We start from the raw sequence: 17248 nt of genomic DNA on the forward strand, positions 1-17248 counted from the left end.
CCACTCCTAACAGTTTTCTAGCAGCTGGTAAGCTCAGAATTGAAAACGTGATTTCACTTTATTTCCAAGCCTCATTGCAGGGCATAGATCTGACTTGGAATGTGCCCAACACATTGGTACATTTTTGTGTTCCTTGGTTGAAATTTTCTAATTTAACATCATATTATCGTGTCTTAGAAAGCAGTAAAAGAGAAAAGGGCATTTTTTTCCAACTGTAACCTTGGAAATAGTTGAATAGGTTAACCGAACTGATTTGTGAAGACTATCCATTCAGTCTAACCAATGCCAAATAATACCTCATCGAGGGCTGAGAACTCTTTACTCAAATTTTTAATGTCAACAAGAGAAAAGGTATAGCAAAACCCCAATCCTTCAAAACCTCATGGATATATATGATACAATTAGAATACTTTACTTACCTTAAATATATTTACATGGATACATTATAGCAATCCATACAAATAAAATGTAAGATCAACTCTAATCATAGCCTACCAATGATATGTATTAAGTACTCAACAAAATAAAAATTCACAGAAACTAATGATTCAAGGTAAATCTCAGTGCAATCAAGGAAAACAAGGCACATCTTAAGAATGAAAAGTTGCTCAGGTGAGCCTAACTTAAATAAAGGTGCTCATCCAGGCCGGGAGGCACAAGTGAACCAAATTCAAGTTTAAGGGCTTAGCTTCCAAAGTTATTTTCCTACAGCCCCATAAGACTGAAACTATTCATTCTTAAAGGTCTAACCCAGCACACTCACAGTGACCTTAACATGTGTGATGTGCTATACTCACACATTTTATTTAGACAAAAGTATTTCAAGTAACATGTCAATTACAACTCAAAGGAAAACATTTACCATGCCACCCAGCTTAAAACCTAGGTTTTACTACTTAGTTGCTGCGGAAGAAAAAAAAAATAGGACTAAGGGGAAAAGTTTGTCAGAAAAAAACAAATATCCAGTAGTTTATGAAGGTAAGTGATAACTTACCCAGCTTCCAGTGCAGAAAGATTCAAGGATTCCCTGATGAAGGAATGAAGATCCTGATCAGAATCACCAGAAAAATACCTACCCCACCTCCACCTGCTCTAACAAAAGTTGTTGAGGTGAGGAAGCTGATTATGCACATATAATGTGAAAAATGTGGGATATATGGCACAAAGTATTACATACAGCATAAACAAAATAGTCCCACTAATCAATCCACTGTCTTTTAATTTTAAGATTAACCTAACTAGCCTCACACTGTTAAGTGGTTTGTTTTAGACACAAAGTTAGCAACCTCCAGCAAAATCTTCAGATTCCTTTCACTGTCATGTATCTAACTGAAATTGTGTCAAAAGAGCTTATAGGCTTGGCGATTAAATTGGTTTTATATTCCGAAACCACTCCCACTCCAAATTTGTCTTCCAAATAGGTGACATTCACATAACTGTTCGAAAGTATTTTTCAGGGACATGTGCACAATAAAAATTGATGCTAATCTTAACTTTCTTTTTATATGAAAATCAACATTTCTAGATGAAGAAAGAGATAATGGGTATTTGTTTTCAAGTTTTTGAAAGGACTTATCCTGACATACGGTTAACCAGCCCTGCCTCAGGTGAACACAACTATTCCATTAATTTGATCTGTTATCCAGTGAGAACTCTCGAAATTTTACTCTTAACATGAACTTTGTTTTCCACCGAATCTAAATTCAGGTCATATTTGTTGAAGGGAATAAAAGAAGACTTTTGGAACCATGAAAAATATTAGAATGATAAAACTGTCTCATAAACAAGCTAATTTTAATTATTTACTGTTTCCACCGGGTCAAATCTCTCTTCTATTCCCACAGCCTACTCCACTCTCCTCCCAAAAGGATGGATGGGGGAACCAGGATCCGTTTGGGAACATTCAGTTTTGAGGATGTCTAAGCAAACGAAACTTAGAAACAACAGTGTTGATGGAAGTTCTCAGCCAAAAAACCTAGACACACAGCTGAGGTCCTGTCGGGTGTAGGGGTAAGGGAGGGACACAGAGGGGGCTCACCCTGGGCCCACAGCACACTTTGGGTTCTCCAAGATGCAACCCCCACTCCACCCCAGGAAAGGATGTGTGGACCAGAGCTACTCACTCAGCGGTGATGCAGAAAGTGCAGGTCGGTGGGGCCAAGCAGGGCAGAGACTTACTGAGGCTCAGCCTAGTTTGCTGAGTCGGGCAGACTCCATGCTCAGAACCTAACCTCTCTAAGGAGGCACCTGTTGGTTGCTCTTCCTGCCATGGACTCCAGACCCATGCACCCCGCCCACCCACTAAAACCCCGCCCCACGCCTGCGCTGTCCTGGATGTTGCTCCAGACTCAATTCAGCTGCGGCAGGCATTGCAGGACCATACAACCAGTTTCTACATTTTTCCTCTGAAGGAGGACCCATGGTGCTACCAGGCCCCAGCAGTGCCTTTCCTGCGCATGGTCGTTGGAGTCTTGAGACTCACCACCCCCCGCCCCTTGAAGGGTGTGACAATGGCCAGTGGCCAGGCTGGAACCCAAACCCTGTGTTCCAGCACTCTCGCAGGTCCTAGGACCAGGGCCCGCTGTAGAGCCTAAGGTTGAGAGACCGGCACATGCCTTCCCATTCAGAATTAATTCTAAATCCAAACATTCTATATTCTCTCCAAGTCCTTTCCACTGTGACACCCTCGCCTCACCCCATGCCCCCTCAAAATAAACTGCACAAAACAACCGAAAAGGACACACTGCATGTATCCTTATTCCCTCCCCATGCTTACCTTTTTGGATTTTATGTTCTCTAACTTGAAAGTATCAGAAGTGAAACTAATGTAAACGCCACTGAACTGCAGTGCTGAACGCTGAAACCATGGCTTAAAAGAAAAAAAAAAAAAAACAGAAAAACCCAACACCAAAAACAAAACAAAACAAAAAACTTATTTCAATCTGACTCTATGAAATTTCTCCTTTTCCATCCACAAACCTCAATGAATAGACTCTTTTCAAGCAATCACAAAACTTGATTACCAATTGAATCTAAAGCAGGGTTTCTCCATCTTAGCACTGCTGACATTTGGGGCAGGAGAATTCTTTACTGTGGGGGCTGTCCTGTGCATTGTAGAATGTTCAGCAGCATGTTTGGCCTCTACTGACCAGATACCAGCAGTATCCCTTCAGTTGTGACAATGAGAAAGGTCTCCAGAGATTGCCAAAGGTTCCTTTGGAGCAAAACCATTTCCTCTTTCCCTTAAAGAACCATCAATCTACACCATCCAAGTACTGAATTTTAAAAGTATTTTAGAGAATTCTACTTCTCTGCCTTATAAGTTATTCCTGGTATGCATTATGTGGTAAGGAGACAACACTGAAAGTTTTCCCGGGGTTATCATATACTTTACCTATATTAGGGAATGCAAATGGAGGGCATGGCAATTTCTTTACTGGCATTTTATGTTCTGTTTCCTTTCCCTAATATATTAAAAATAAACTGCAGGGAAAAAATGAGATTAATTGCCCTGGTGGATGGGAAAAGGATGAATACAGTAATCAAGGGCATTGTAGATCACCCGAAATGTAAATACATGAAAAATTTACAGATTAAATCTGATCAAAATGGACAAGAAATGAAACATACTGTGTTAGACAAGGTTTCGGACCTTATTTCATTTACAAAATCAACATCATGAAAAGATGTTAGATACTGAGTTAAAATACACGTAACTTATTTTTTGATAGACAGTCTAATGCCAGTCCTTAGTTTGCTGATCATAGAAAAACTGTCCTAAAACACTTACGCTAAATGTATTAACATAATTTCTAAGAGATTAATTCTATCTGTAGAAATGAAAACTTGTTCATGTGAAACAGTTAACTAAAAGGCATCCGATGAAGATTATGGAATTATCACCATTAACTGAAGTCTGTTTAGAGCTCCAGTGTAGGATTCTGGTTGTGACTTTTCTCTAGGGACATCTCACAAAAACACACATGCTCCTCCCAGTGACTTCACTTTACCATCACAAATTCTTCATGTTTTGTTCTGTTTTGCTTTGTTGCACTTTTCAGTTTTCAAAAACACCTTCCTATCTGTTAGGTCCCTTATTACTCATAAGTATCTGAAGTGAGGAAGAATTCATCTTCCATCTTAGGAGAAACAAGCTTCCTGAACAACAGTCAGTAAACAAGAGTAAGGAGTCACACTTGTTTTGGGTCTTATATTCTTGCCACTCTTCCAAATTAACCTTTATAATTGGTATGCCTTTCTCCACTTCACTGACCTGGATCATACTTGCCGACTGTTCATGAACTCTACAAAATAAACAGGCTTGGGGCGCCTGGGTGGCTCAGTCGGTTAAGCGGCCGACTTTGGCTCAGGTCACGATCTCGCAATCCATGAGTTCGAGCCCCGTGTCGGGCTCTGTGCTGACAGCTCAGAGCCTGGAGCCTGTTTCAGATGCTGTGTCTCCCTCTCTCTGACCCTCCCCCGTTCATTCTCTGTCTCTCCCTGTCTCAAAAATAAGTAAAATGTTAAAAAATAAATAAAAAAAATAAACAGGCTCAACACACTTCATGAAAGCAAGCAAGCAAGCAAGAGAAAGAAAGAAAAACACTCTATTCTTTATTGAGACTTCAAGACCAGAAAATGATAAATCTGAACTCAAGTTTCAGGCTACGGCTAATTTCCCTTTGTGATGTTGGGTACCTCTATAGTCTCAGTTGTTCCCTAACAACCCACAGTTTGAGGATCAATAAGAAGATATATGGAAAGTCTCTACTGTTGATGGACTTAAAAGCTACCTTATCAAGTGTACCCCAAATAATCTTAAGAACATAGAAAATTTCACTTTGTTAATTAGGGATCTGTGAGATTAAAAAAAAATTAACCTTTATTTATTTTTTGAGAGACACAGAGAATGTGAGGGGGGGGGAGCAGAGAAAGAAGGAGACACAGAATCCGAAGCATGCTCCAGGCTCTGAGCTATCAGCACAGAGCCTGACACAGGGCTTAAACCCACGAACCGTGAGATCATGACCTGAAGTCAGATGCTTAACCGACTAAGCCACCCAGGCGCCCATGGGATCTGTAAGATTTTTAAAAATAGTTATTTCAATATACCTTTATGGAAGCAGATGGTTTGCAAAAGTAGACAGATGAATCAATAAACAAAGAGAACCTATTTGTAAGAAGAAAGAGAGAGGGAATGGGAAATATTTGGTTTCTCCTATTAGGAAAATCAAAAGAATTTATTGAGACCATGGACATGTGGTAGACTCTCACTTGGAAATTTTTCTGTATTTCTCTTCAGACAACAAAAGGAAATGCTAATGGGGGCATGCAATGGGGGAACAAACGTTTCACTTGAAATGACTAGAGAGCTACGTGATAAGCTTCAGAACTCATTAAGAGAGTTAAGAAAATTAACATCTATGAATCACAGAACTTCATAGCTAGAGCAGAATTAGACATTATCTAATTTATCCCTCTCCTGAATCAAATTTTGACCAGTTGCAGTCAGCAGGTGAAGATCATTGATGAAGATGGTGTAAGAGTTGGAGCGAGTAAAAGCAGAGAGCTGTTCGAAAACCAAGATAGTGCAAGGCATACTATGTTTCAACACTGAATACTTGATAAAAGGTGGCTCAAAATTGAAGTTCACCTTATGAAAAAGAGACTTGAGGTTTGCATATATGTGTGTTGTATGCATGTATGTGTATTTTCTAATCACCCAGGTATCTCCAGCACAGCAGATTCATGTGAGTGGAGGCCAATGACCCATGTGATGCTCATAGCCATTTCTCAACATTAATACCACCCTTCCCCATACTCCAACATATTTCGGAATATTTAATCTCAACGCTGGTTGTAAATATATGCCACATGTAGAACTTTAAAAATAAGACTGCCTAGGTTCCAACCTCAGAGACTTGTATGGTTAAGAACCTGGAATTAGTATAACAGCTGCCCAGGTGATCCCAATGTACTGCCAGCATTGAAAACAATAGTTTCAGGATTAGGGCCATAAGGAATAGGGAGAGTCAGGGCACCTGGGTGGTGCAGTCAGTTGAGCTTCCAGCTTTGGCTCAGGCCATGATTTCACTATTCATGAGTTCAAGCCCCTATTAGGCTCACTGCTGTCAGTGCAGAGCCTGCTTAAGATCCTCTGTCCCCCTCTCTCTGCCCCTCCCCAACTTGCACTCTCTCAAAAATAAGTAAAACATTGAAAAAAAGAATAGGGAAAGTCAAAATGTAATAACAATAAGGAGAAAGTCAAGCTACAAATATTCAATAATAGAAAATTTGGGCAAGTACCTATATACTTTAATTTATACACTTTAAATTTTAATCTTAATTTGGAAACTACTCTCTTTTTGTTTTCATTTTTGTAAAATATAGTCCCTCTCCCTCTCCCTCCCCCTGTCTCTATATATGCCTACACTTTTAACTAGCCAAATCCAAGTGTGTTCAAAAGAGAATATAATATGACCAAATATGATTGATTATTATCAATGTAGAAGTAAAGTTTAACATCAAGAAAATCTATATCTTGGAGTACCTGGATGGCTCAATTGGTTGAGTACCTGGATGGCTCAATTGGTTGAGCACCTGACTCTTCATTTCGGCTCAGGTCATGATCCCAGGGTCATGGGATCAAGTCCCAGGTCAGGCTCTGGGCTGATCATGGAGACTGTTTAGGATTCTCTCTCTCTCTCTCTCTCTCTCTCTCTCTCTCTCTCTCTCTCTGCCCTCTCTCCTGCTCGCGCATGCTTTCTCTCTCTCTAAATATATAATTCTTCTTATTGATTGATCAAAAAGAAAAAATTCAAGATTATTTCCACATATGGAGAAAAGGAATTGAGAAAGTCTATTCCTATATGTTATAAAAATTATCAGCAAACTAGGAAATTTGTCTATATCTACTAATTAAACATATGCCTATGTTATGACCCAGGAATCCTGCAATTAGCACATACCCAAGCGCAGTAAGTTCACATACACCAAAAGAAAAACAGCAACAGCAACAACCAAAACCCTTGTACAAGAATATCCAGAGCAGCTTTATTCATGATAGCTCTAAGTAGTCAGCTTGCAGAAACTCACAAGGAATTTTGCAAGCTTATTGTTAAGCTGTGGGAAATTTGAAAATTCCAGGCCAGGGTGAAAGCATTAACACCAGGGGTTGAAAAATGCTGCAAATCAGAGTGTCTCCTTACTTCTTCCCACCCACCCCAGCAAGTTTACCAGCATACCATTGAATAGCTCCAAGTTGGAAGACATCTAAGGGTCCATCGCCATGAAGTTAGATAAACACAAGGTGGTATATTCATAAAATGGAATAATATATGACAGTAAAAAGAAAAAAAATACTGATGCAGTAACATGAATAACTCTTAGAAATATCACGTGGATGGAAGGAAGTCAAACCAAAGCAATACCCGGTAACCAATAATTATAGAATTCAGAATATCTCTAGAGATACAGTGATATTGAGTATAAAGGGGCATGTAAAGATTCTAGAGGTGGTGGAAATGTTCTCCATTTTGATCTAGATGGTAGTGGCATGGTTTTATGCATATTTGTATTAATTGAGCTACATACGATATGTAAATTATACCTTCATAAATAAAGATTAGTGTTTTAAAATAAGTTTGTGGAAAAGATGAAGATTACATAAAGCCAAGGCAATTTTGAGAAAGGTGACCCCCAAAACCAGGTATATGCCCTATTGGTTATTAAAATATGTTGTAGGGGTGCCTGGGTGGTTCATTCGGTTAAGTCTGGGGACTCTTGATTTTGGCTCAGGCCATGAACTCATGGTTCATGAGATTGAACCCCACAAGGGGCAGAATCGAGCCTGCATGGAATTCTCTCTCCCTCTCTGCCCCTTCTCAGCTTGTGTATTCATATCCATGGTCTCTCACTCTCTCTCAAAATAAATAAACTTAAATATCATAACGGTAGTAACAAAAGCACACAGAATAAGCACAACAGAGAAATAACCCAATGGAAAGAATACAGAGCTTAGAAAGACATAAATAGAATTTTGATATATGATAAATAAGGTTATCTTATTTATAACTCACAAAGCAATGAGTTATAAAGAGATTATTTAATAGATTATGGATGGAAAACTATGATTACAGAGAGGAAAACAAGACTGAGTCATTTAACTGATACTATAAGGAAAAAAAAATGTGGGAGAATATCTTTGTGACCTTAGCAAGGGAAAATATGTATTAAATAAAACGCTAAAGCTAAAAACCATAAGTCAAAATTTTGATGTGTTTAAATAGATCAAAAGTGAAGGTTTCTGTTGAATGACGAAGACCACAGAGCAAGGTAGGAGACAGATAGGAGCCAGAAGGAAGCTAACTGAAGTCTGCAACATTGCCAAGGGAGCAATGTCAGGAGCTGCATTCTTTTGCACAGTAGACACTAGCCATCAGTGACTAATTAAATGTAAATTAAGGGGAATTACATAAAATTAAAAATTTACTTCCTAATTGCCACCAGCCATATTCTAAGTGCACAAGAGTCATATGTGGCTAGTACTATTATATGGCACAGATACAGAACGTTTCCATCACTGCAGAAAGTTCTATAGAACAACATTATTCTAGAATATAGCAGCTTCTGCAAGTAAATTGCAAATGAATAGCAAACATGATAGAAAAATTGACCAAAAAAATTAAAAGACAAGTCACAGAAAGGTAAACCCATGTAGTTTACATGTAAATGAGTTGCTCACATTTACTAGCAATCTGAGAAATGCAAATTAAAAAGATATTATACTTCTACATCTATTGAAGTGAAAAAAATTGGATGTGGTATAACACCGTGTGTTGTCAAGGATGTAAAGAACTAAGAAACCTCTTGCACAACTGGTTGGAATATAAATTTTTCTAATTTTACAGGGAAATGGTTGTTCAGTATATAGTCAAATGGAGCATGTATATAAATTCTGTCCCAGTGGCCCCACACGTAGAGAAATCCTCTCAGAGTTTCACAAAGGTGCTTCTAAAAGGATATTCATTGTAGTGTGTTATGTAGTTCTAGAAAGTTGAAGATATATGCATCCTAGATATCCATTCTTCTGGGAATAGATAAGCAGAATGTAATGAATGTTCACTGTCAGATATTCTGAGCAATTAGACACAATTCATTAGATAAATTTACTAAGAGAAATATGAGTGAGAATAGAAATATTTTTGAATATATTACAAAAATTATAAAAAGTATCAAATAGAATAAAGGCTATATACAAAATATTTATGTAAATTAAAACATGTTATACAATATAACTATATATTTTAAGATATAAGTACAAATACCTGTGTACATATACATGTATGTATGTTATACAGAGTCATACACACAATAAGACGTCTATATCAGATTGAAGAAAATAGGAGTGGAGATATGACAAAAGGGGAAACAAATAAAAGAACAATCTAAAAAAATTTTTTAAAGAAATGGTGGATCAATGGAGTAGAATAGAATGTACAAAGTCCAGAAATTCACCTACACATATATGGGTAATTGATATTCAACAAAGATGGAAAGTCAGCTCAATGGAAAATTATAGTCTTTCAACAAATGGGCATTACTATTCAAAGAAAGAAAGAAAGAAAGAAAGAAAGAAAGAAAGAAAGAAAGAAAGAAAGAAAGAAAGAAAGAAAGAAAGAAAGAAAGAAAGAAAGAAAAGAAATAAAAAGAACCTCAACTCACACATTGTATCACATATAAAAATTAATTCAAGGGGCGCCTGGGTGGCGCAGTCGGTTAAGCGTCCGACTTCAGCCAGGTCACGATCTCGCGGTCCGTGAGTTCGAGCCCCGCGTCAGGCTCTGGGCTGATGGCTCGGAGCCTGGAGCCTGTTTCCGATTCTGTGTCTCCCTCTCTCTCTGCCCCTCCCCCGTTCATGCTCTGTCTCTCTCTGTCCCAAAAATAAATAAACGTTAAAAAAAAAAAAAATTAATTCAAAATAGGGGTGCCTGGGTGGCGCAGTCGGTTAAGCGTCCGACTTCAGCCAGGTCACGATCTCACTGTCCGTGAGTTCGAGCCCCGCGTCAGGCTCTGGGCTGATGGCTCAGAGCCTGGAGCCTGTTTCCGATTCTGTGTCTCCCTCTCTCTCTGCCCCTCCCCCGTTCATGCTCTGTCTCTCTCTGTCCCAAAAATAAATAAACGTTGAAAAAAAAAATTAAAAAAAAAAATAAAAATAAAAATTAATTCAAAATAGATTATAACCCTAAATGTAAAACCTAAAAGTATAAAACATCTAGAATAAAATAATAGGAAACCTCTATGACCTTGAGTTAAGCAAAGATTTCTGAAACATAACACCAAAAGTACTATCCACACACACAGAAAAAAAGATAAACTGGATTTAATTAAATTAGGAGATTTTGCTTTCCTAAGACACTGTGTCATAAATAGAAAGACCTACTCCAGAGTGAGAGAAAATATTTTCAAAACATGTATCTGGTAAAAAAAAAAAACAAAACATGCATCTAGAATATACAAAGAACTTTTAAAACTCAATAATAAGAAAATCCAGTAGAAAATGGGGAAATGGCTTAAACAGACACCTCGCCAAAGAAGGTATTCATTTGGCAAAAAAAAACATGAAAAAACACTCAATATCATTAGTCATTAGGAAATGCAAATTAAATGGGACACCACTAAACATGTATTAGAATAGTGACAACTAAAAAATTGGCTGGGCTAAGTATCAGCGAGAATACGGGACTCTTGCACAAAGCTAGTGACGCTGTAAAAGGGCATATCCACTTTGCAAAACCAGTTTGATGCTCTCTTTAAAAAGTTCCCATATGACCCAGCCATTCCACACCTATTTATATAAGAAAAATGAAACCTATGTCCACACAAAGATATATGTTATTGCTCATAACAACTTTATTTGTAACAGACAAAAACTGGAAATGACTCAAATGTCTATTAACAGATGAACTGATAAACAAATTCTGTACAGTGGCATACTACTCAGTAATAAAAGGAAGGAACTGAGGTACCTGGGTGGCTCAGTCCTTTAAGCCACCAACTCTTGATTGCGGCTCAGGTAATGATCTTATGATTTGTGAGGTCCAGCCCCGCATAGGGCTCCACGCTGTTAGCGCAGAGCCTGTTGGGATTCTCTCTCCCTCCTCTCTCTCTCTGCCCCTCCCCTGCTCACTCATGCTCTCTCTCTCACTCTCAAAGTATGTAAATAAAATTTTTTTAAGAAAGGAACTACTGATACACACTATATCATGGATAGATTTCAAAATAATTCCTCTGCATGAAAGAAGCCAGACAAAAATGAATGCATACTATATCGTTCCATTTATAGAAAACTCTAGAAACTGCAAGCTAATCTATAGCAATAGAAAATAGATCTGTGGTTGGGAGAGTAGAGACAAGGAGAGATCACAAAAAAGGCAAAAGGAAACTTTTGGGGCTGATAGAGATGCTTATTATCTTCATTGTAATGTTGGGTTTATAGATGTATTCATATGTGAGAATTCATCAAATTGTACACTTTACATAGGTGCAGTTTGTCTTACGTAAATTATGCCACAATAAAGTTATGAAAAACAAGAGAGAGAAATAGTGGAAATAAGAGAGGAGTTTTGCATGGAGCAGTATTAATGAACAATATGCCATAAATTGCAAAAGATGAGTTTAACTCATCCATCTGCATTTCAGGTGCTCTAAATATATTTTAAATGAAAAATCATGCTTGACTGGAAGATTTTCTCAATGCTCTCAGTTACGGCTGCTCAGAGCCAGAGATAATCTATTCCAAAGCCATTCAGTGCTAGCTAACTTTACTATGGTCATAGGAGAAACAACCAGCCTTTGATATATTAGCATTAAAAAACTACTAATCTAAAAAAAAAGAAATTGGAAGCAATCACTGGTGTCATGAACAACTAAGGTTTGGGAAAGATGTTAATAGTGTTTTAAGAGCAAGATGTGGATTAGGCAAATTTGAATTTTGTTTATTTCCTATGAACACAGTGAATGACGCTGTTACAGTTAGTCTGGGCACCATAATGAGAATGTCTTCTCATTAGCTCCTTCAAAGGATTTTGACAACAATAAGATGTCAACGTAGTTGGTAAAGTCCCCTTGGACTTTAAAAAAAAAAAAAGCATCTCTTATCCAGGCCTCTGTTATTTATTGAATGGTCTGTTACAAACTCATGTCTAAAAGAACCATATTGCTTTAAGGATATTCACCAAACAATGATATTTAGACACAGGGATCCTTAATGAATGAACCACCGTATTAGAAAATTCTCCTAATACTCTTAGGATGGGGAAGACTTTGGAAAATAGAAAATTCATGAACAAAGATGATCTATTTCCACTCTTTTCATCAAATCTGAAACTAAAATACCATGCTAAGGATAATCAAGCTTAGGAGCTAACACTGTGAAAGAAAGTAGCACCTGAATTACCCTGCACATATTGAAGCATGTTCAGATGATGCCCCTAAAGAATGAAAGGGGAAATATAGCTCAATTTATGGCAGCACTCAAAATTACTCAGTAAAGCTCTTCCGAGACCCTTTCTTTGAAAGAGAAGGTTATTAATTTCAAGGTAACAATGAGTCTAGGCCAAACAGAAAAATGTCACTATTGCATAGCAGAATATCCTCCTAGAATGTTCTGAGTGATCATAGAATACCTATATTCTTTATAGAGAAGCACAAAATATCTTGCAGACCGTGGAGTATGTGCAATGGTACTTTTCTTCCTGGAGCAAAAACAATAATCCATCACTCCCACTCTGATACCTAATAAATACTGGCATTTCAAAGAGAATTGCTTTTCATTTCAGCTTTGCAATTACCTTTATATACAACTTAGCTCAAACATCAGGCCTTCTATATCTCTTGCTTTTTATAAAACTGCCAAAGTCTATGTTTGAAGATTAATGCAAAGTGTAAGCCATTTTCTACAAAAATATGCTTAAAAGAATTTTAAGCATATAAAAAAGCAAATATGTCACTAACTTTTAAATGATATCTCTAAAAAGATGTGACTCTTCCGATATATTAAAATGATGTATTTTTAGTATTTGTTTGATTGAGGCTGTTTGAAATGTATAACTTGGTGTAATAAAAGAATCATGAGTCACTGCAGTCTTACCCTGATTGACATGTCCAAAGCTCCGCTGAGGAGAGCCTTGTATAGTTGTCATCAAGAGATTGGAAAGTGACATGCTTTTCAAAGATGAGATCAAGCAGTCACACTGAGTATTATATTATGTGTATAATACACTGTATGTTCTATTATGTGGCATTACAGCATCAGTTTATGAAGTGCCATGTGAAAAATAGCATGCCTTGAAGTAAGAGCAGCCCAAGATTTCCTAACAACTGTACTAAATATAAGTGGATTTTATTGAACAGTAATCCTAATTATCTGTTATTCATTCAAGAAAAAAAAAAAGATTGATTCTACAACAGGCCTTTTAAATTTACAGTTAGCTGACTGAAGTGCATGCAAATGGAAATAAAACTGCAGCCCTGGGACATTCTAAAACATGACACATGAGGTTGCCAAGGTAACCCACCAGGAGACTGCCTTGGCATCTTCTGGAATAAAATGGGAAGAAGACATTACAGTGAAAAGATGGGGGATGGGATCTTCTGGGCCTGGTTATATAATAAAAGTGTTGCAAAAGACTACAACTCCATGAAATTGGTTCCAAACAAAAAAGGAAAACGTTATTTCTCACAATTCGATGTTTAAATTGGGCAAGGCTTACGAGCCACGAGAGTGTAATTTTAAAAGCTATTCTAAATATTATTTTAACAGTATAATTATCTTAAAGCCACTGCACAACAACATTTATTAAATTTTGCACTTACAAATAATTCACCTGTGGTCTACAGCTGACGTTCAAGGTGCAAAAGTGATGTTAACTTTGTAATATTTTACTGTTTGGGCAGGTCTTGGGGAAGCAACAAAACTTGCCTAATATTCTCAAAATATAACATCCCAAGAGAACAATAAAACACATGACACTAAAAATCCTTTCACTTTAGCTCACTGTTAAATTTTACACTTGTCCCCTATATTCTTCTTTTAGAATTGCAAAGTATTCCTTTGATTTAGGAGCTGTTTCCTTATTTTTCACAATGCTGCTGTTTCTATTAAACACACACACACACAAAGCTTTAGCTCCCTCTCTTTGAAGAGCTGATTCTCTCCAACAGAAGGTTATTCTATAAATAGTCAGTGAATCTCCTTGGCCTGTCCTTAGGCTTTTTTCATTTCTCCTCTGTCCCTGAAGATTGAACAAGAACTCTGAGATGATGAAGGACAAACACGGGACTAGGCCACTTTGGTGTGTTGTATGACATCACTTGTGGCTGTCACAGCTCCGCTGCATTTAAGAATCCCATGTACAAGCAGAAAATTCAAATCGAAAAAAGGAGAATTTAAAAATAACGCCATTTATTCAAATGTTTATGTACTAAACACCTGCATTTTTTTAAGTCTATGTAAAAACAGAATTTGTGTCCGTTGGAACGTTACCAATAGCAAGATAACTGGAATATTTGATTGGGTATCCTGGATAGCATTTGCCCAATCAATTCCATTTAAAAAATCAAAGCCAATTATTTTACATTGTATATTCATTCATAAAAACCCATGTTATTTTGTTATCTTGGTGCAGTGGAGATATTAAGGCAGACTTCCTTTCAAAAGATTAGTTTCCTTTTCATACATAAGCAGCTACAGACCTCCATCTGGTCATATCACTACTTTCCTCAAAATCTTTCAGTATTGGGGCACCTGAGCGACTCAGTCGGTTAAGTGTCCGACTTCGGCTCAGGTCATGACCTCACCATTCAGTTCGTGAGTTCGAGCCCCCATGTCGGGCCCTGGGCTGACAGCTCAGAGCCTAGAGCCGCTTGGGATTCCGTGTCTCCCTCTGTCTGCCCCTCCGCTGCTAGCACTCTGTCTCTCACATTGTCTCAAAAATAAACATTAAAAAAATTTTTTTTTAATCTTTCAGTATTAAAAAAAAATCTTTCAGTATTTCTCATCACCTATAGGTATGAAAGCATCCTTACTCTAATTCACAAAGCCCTTTTCAATTAAGACTCAGGATTTCCGCTTATACATGGTAGGCTCCAGCCACCAGAACTTCTCATTCTTTGTGAGTGCACAGGGATATTTATTTTTCTCTAAGACATTTGTCTACTTCTCTGAGAACTTGCTTCAACACAGCTCACATGTCACATCTTCTGTGACTAACGTACCCTCCTCTTCTCTCCTGAGAGAAGTGACTATTTTTTCCCCTTTGTTCCTGTTGCACTTTGTATTTATCTGGTGGACTATATATCACATTGTTATGTGCTTTAGAGCTCTATCTCCCATGCATTGTACACATTTTTTTAAGTTTATTTTATTTGTGAGAGACAGAGAGAGCAGGGAAGGGGCAGAGAGACAGAGGGAGAGAGAGGATCCCAAACAGGCTCTGCACTGTCAGCACAGAGCCCCACATGGGGCTCAAACCCACAAATTATGAGATCACGACCTGAGCTGAAATCAACAGTTGGAGGCTTAACCAACTGAACCACCCAGGTGCCCCTGTATGATACACTTCTTAAAGACAAAATATGTCTTATTCATTTTGGATCAGTGGTACCTAATAGACTCTCTAGCACACAGTAGACAATAAATGCTTGCTGAAAAGTGACTGCACATATCTTTATTCAACTGTAAAGTAAAGAACTGCTGGGGTGGGGAATGGATCCACAACTAGCTGATTCCTCAACTTTACATTAGAGCAGAGTCACCTAGTGAAATAGGTCTAGGGTTCAACAAAGGCAGCAGTTTTTTAAAGAAACATTGCAGGTGATTCTGACACCAGAGTTTGGGAATTGAGACATAGACTACTGAAGAGTATGTTACATGTACCACAGAAGTTTTCTAACATTGAAAAAGTGGGAAAGTGGAGGGATAGCCTAAAACTGGAGATAATTTCCATTAAATAATTGATCTAATTCATTTTAACAAAGTACAGTGTAATGCGGTATAAATGTTTACTGTAGAGTCTAAAATGTCATCTGTCTGCAAATTTTTTTAGGGGAAGCAAGTTACAAACAAGGTGATAAACCTATAATCTCAATTAAACCGCACACATCATCTTCTCAAGATCAGAAGCTCACCCACATTATCATCTGAATAGTCTCTAAACATGTCAGATCAAGGAAGCCTAGAGTTTCTGCAGTGAGAATCTTAGTCTTCTTTGTATTTGAAGGAAATCAGAGAGAAGAATTTACAAAATGAGTGTCAAGTATAGAAAACCACTGAAGCAGCTCATATCATGAACTGCTCTGCTGCTTACAAAACAAATTGGGCACCAATAGGTTAGGACACTTTTTGGCTGTATTTTTTTAACTTATTTATTTATTTATTTTGAGAGAGAGAGCAAGGTGGCAGACAGAGAGGGAGGAGAGAATCCCAAGCAGACTCTGCAATGTCAGCACAGAGCCCAAGGTGGGGCTTGAGCTCATGAACTGTGAGATCATGACCTGAGCCCAAACCAAGAGTTGGACACTTAAACCGACTGAGCCACCCAGGTGCCCGTGTTGGCTGGATTTCTAATGTAAAATAACTTGATTAAATCAAGCTTATTTGAAGAGCTATAAAATTGATGCTTACATATTCCAGCTATCTTTTCCTAAAATTACTCATCTTGCTACTGTGTTCCAAGCGTCCATAAGGATCTCATGGAAGCATGGCCATGAGTGGTGTGAAAAAGACTTGTCTCCAGTCTCCTCTGCCTACAATTCTGTGATAATCATAACTGATTTCTCAGAGTACACACAGTATATGACGTCAGTCCAGTACAGCCACAGACTACACCAACTTCTCAGCAGGAATGAGCTAATATACACAAACCTGTGATCCTACCTCCAATTCTGATTTCAGTACCACCTCTCAAATAGCGAAGGAATATTCACCTGAACACCTTCTTTGCTTGGTACTGATATCTCATTTTCCTTAACCCTTGTTGTCACCTTAAGATGCTGAATGGCACCACTGTACAGCCTCACCCCAAACCCAAACAATGGCCAGAATTCTCCACAGTGGGCAGATCACCTGGACCAGGACACCGCTGGTGGCAGCTAGACTTATCATGTTGCTGAACCTGGGTGAAGCATAAGGCTCTATCATTTAGCCACAATTTCCATATCCATAACTTTACCGGGCCATTCAGATAAC

At 37.9% G+C, this 17248-nt stretch overlaps 1 protein-coding gene across 2 annotated transcripts in view; it reads right to left on the reverse strand.

Annotated features, from left to right (window-relative positions):
* THSD7A (thrombospondin type 1 domain containing 7A) overlaps positions 1–2275 on the reverse strand; it is a 664277-nt gene extending 662002 nt beyond the window's left edge. For both annotated transcript variants that reach the window (XM_045052422.1, XM_045052423.1), the window contains exons 1-2: positions 2124–2275; positions 995–1027 (exon numbers count right to left, since the gene is read on the reverse strand). The gene's annotated coding sequence lies outside the window, so the exon portion shown is untranslated. The remainder of the gene's footprint in view (positions 1–994; positions 1028–2123) is intronic.
* Positions 2276–17248: the final 14973 nt, after the last annotated feature.

The sequence above is a fragment of the Felis catus genome, chromosome A2 (genome assembly GCF_018350175.1).
Source record: "Felis catus isolate Fca126 chromosome A2, F.catus_Fca126_mat1.0, whole genome shotgun sequence".
NCBI lineage: Eukaryota > Metazoa > Chordata > Mammalia > Carnivora > Felidae > Felis > Felis catus.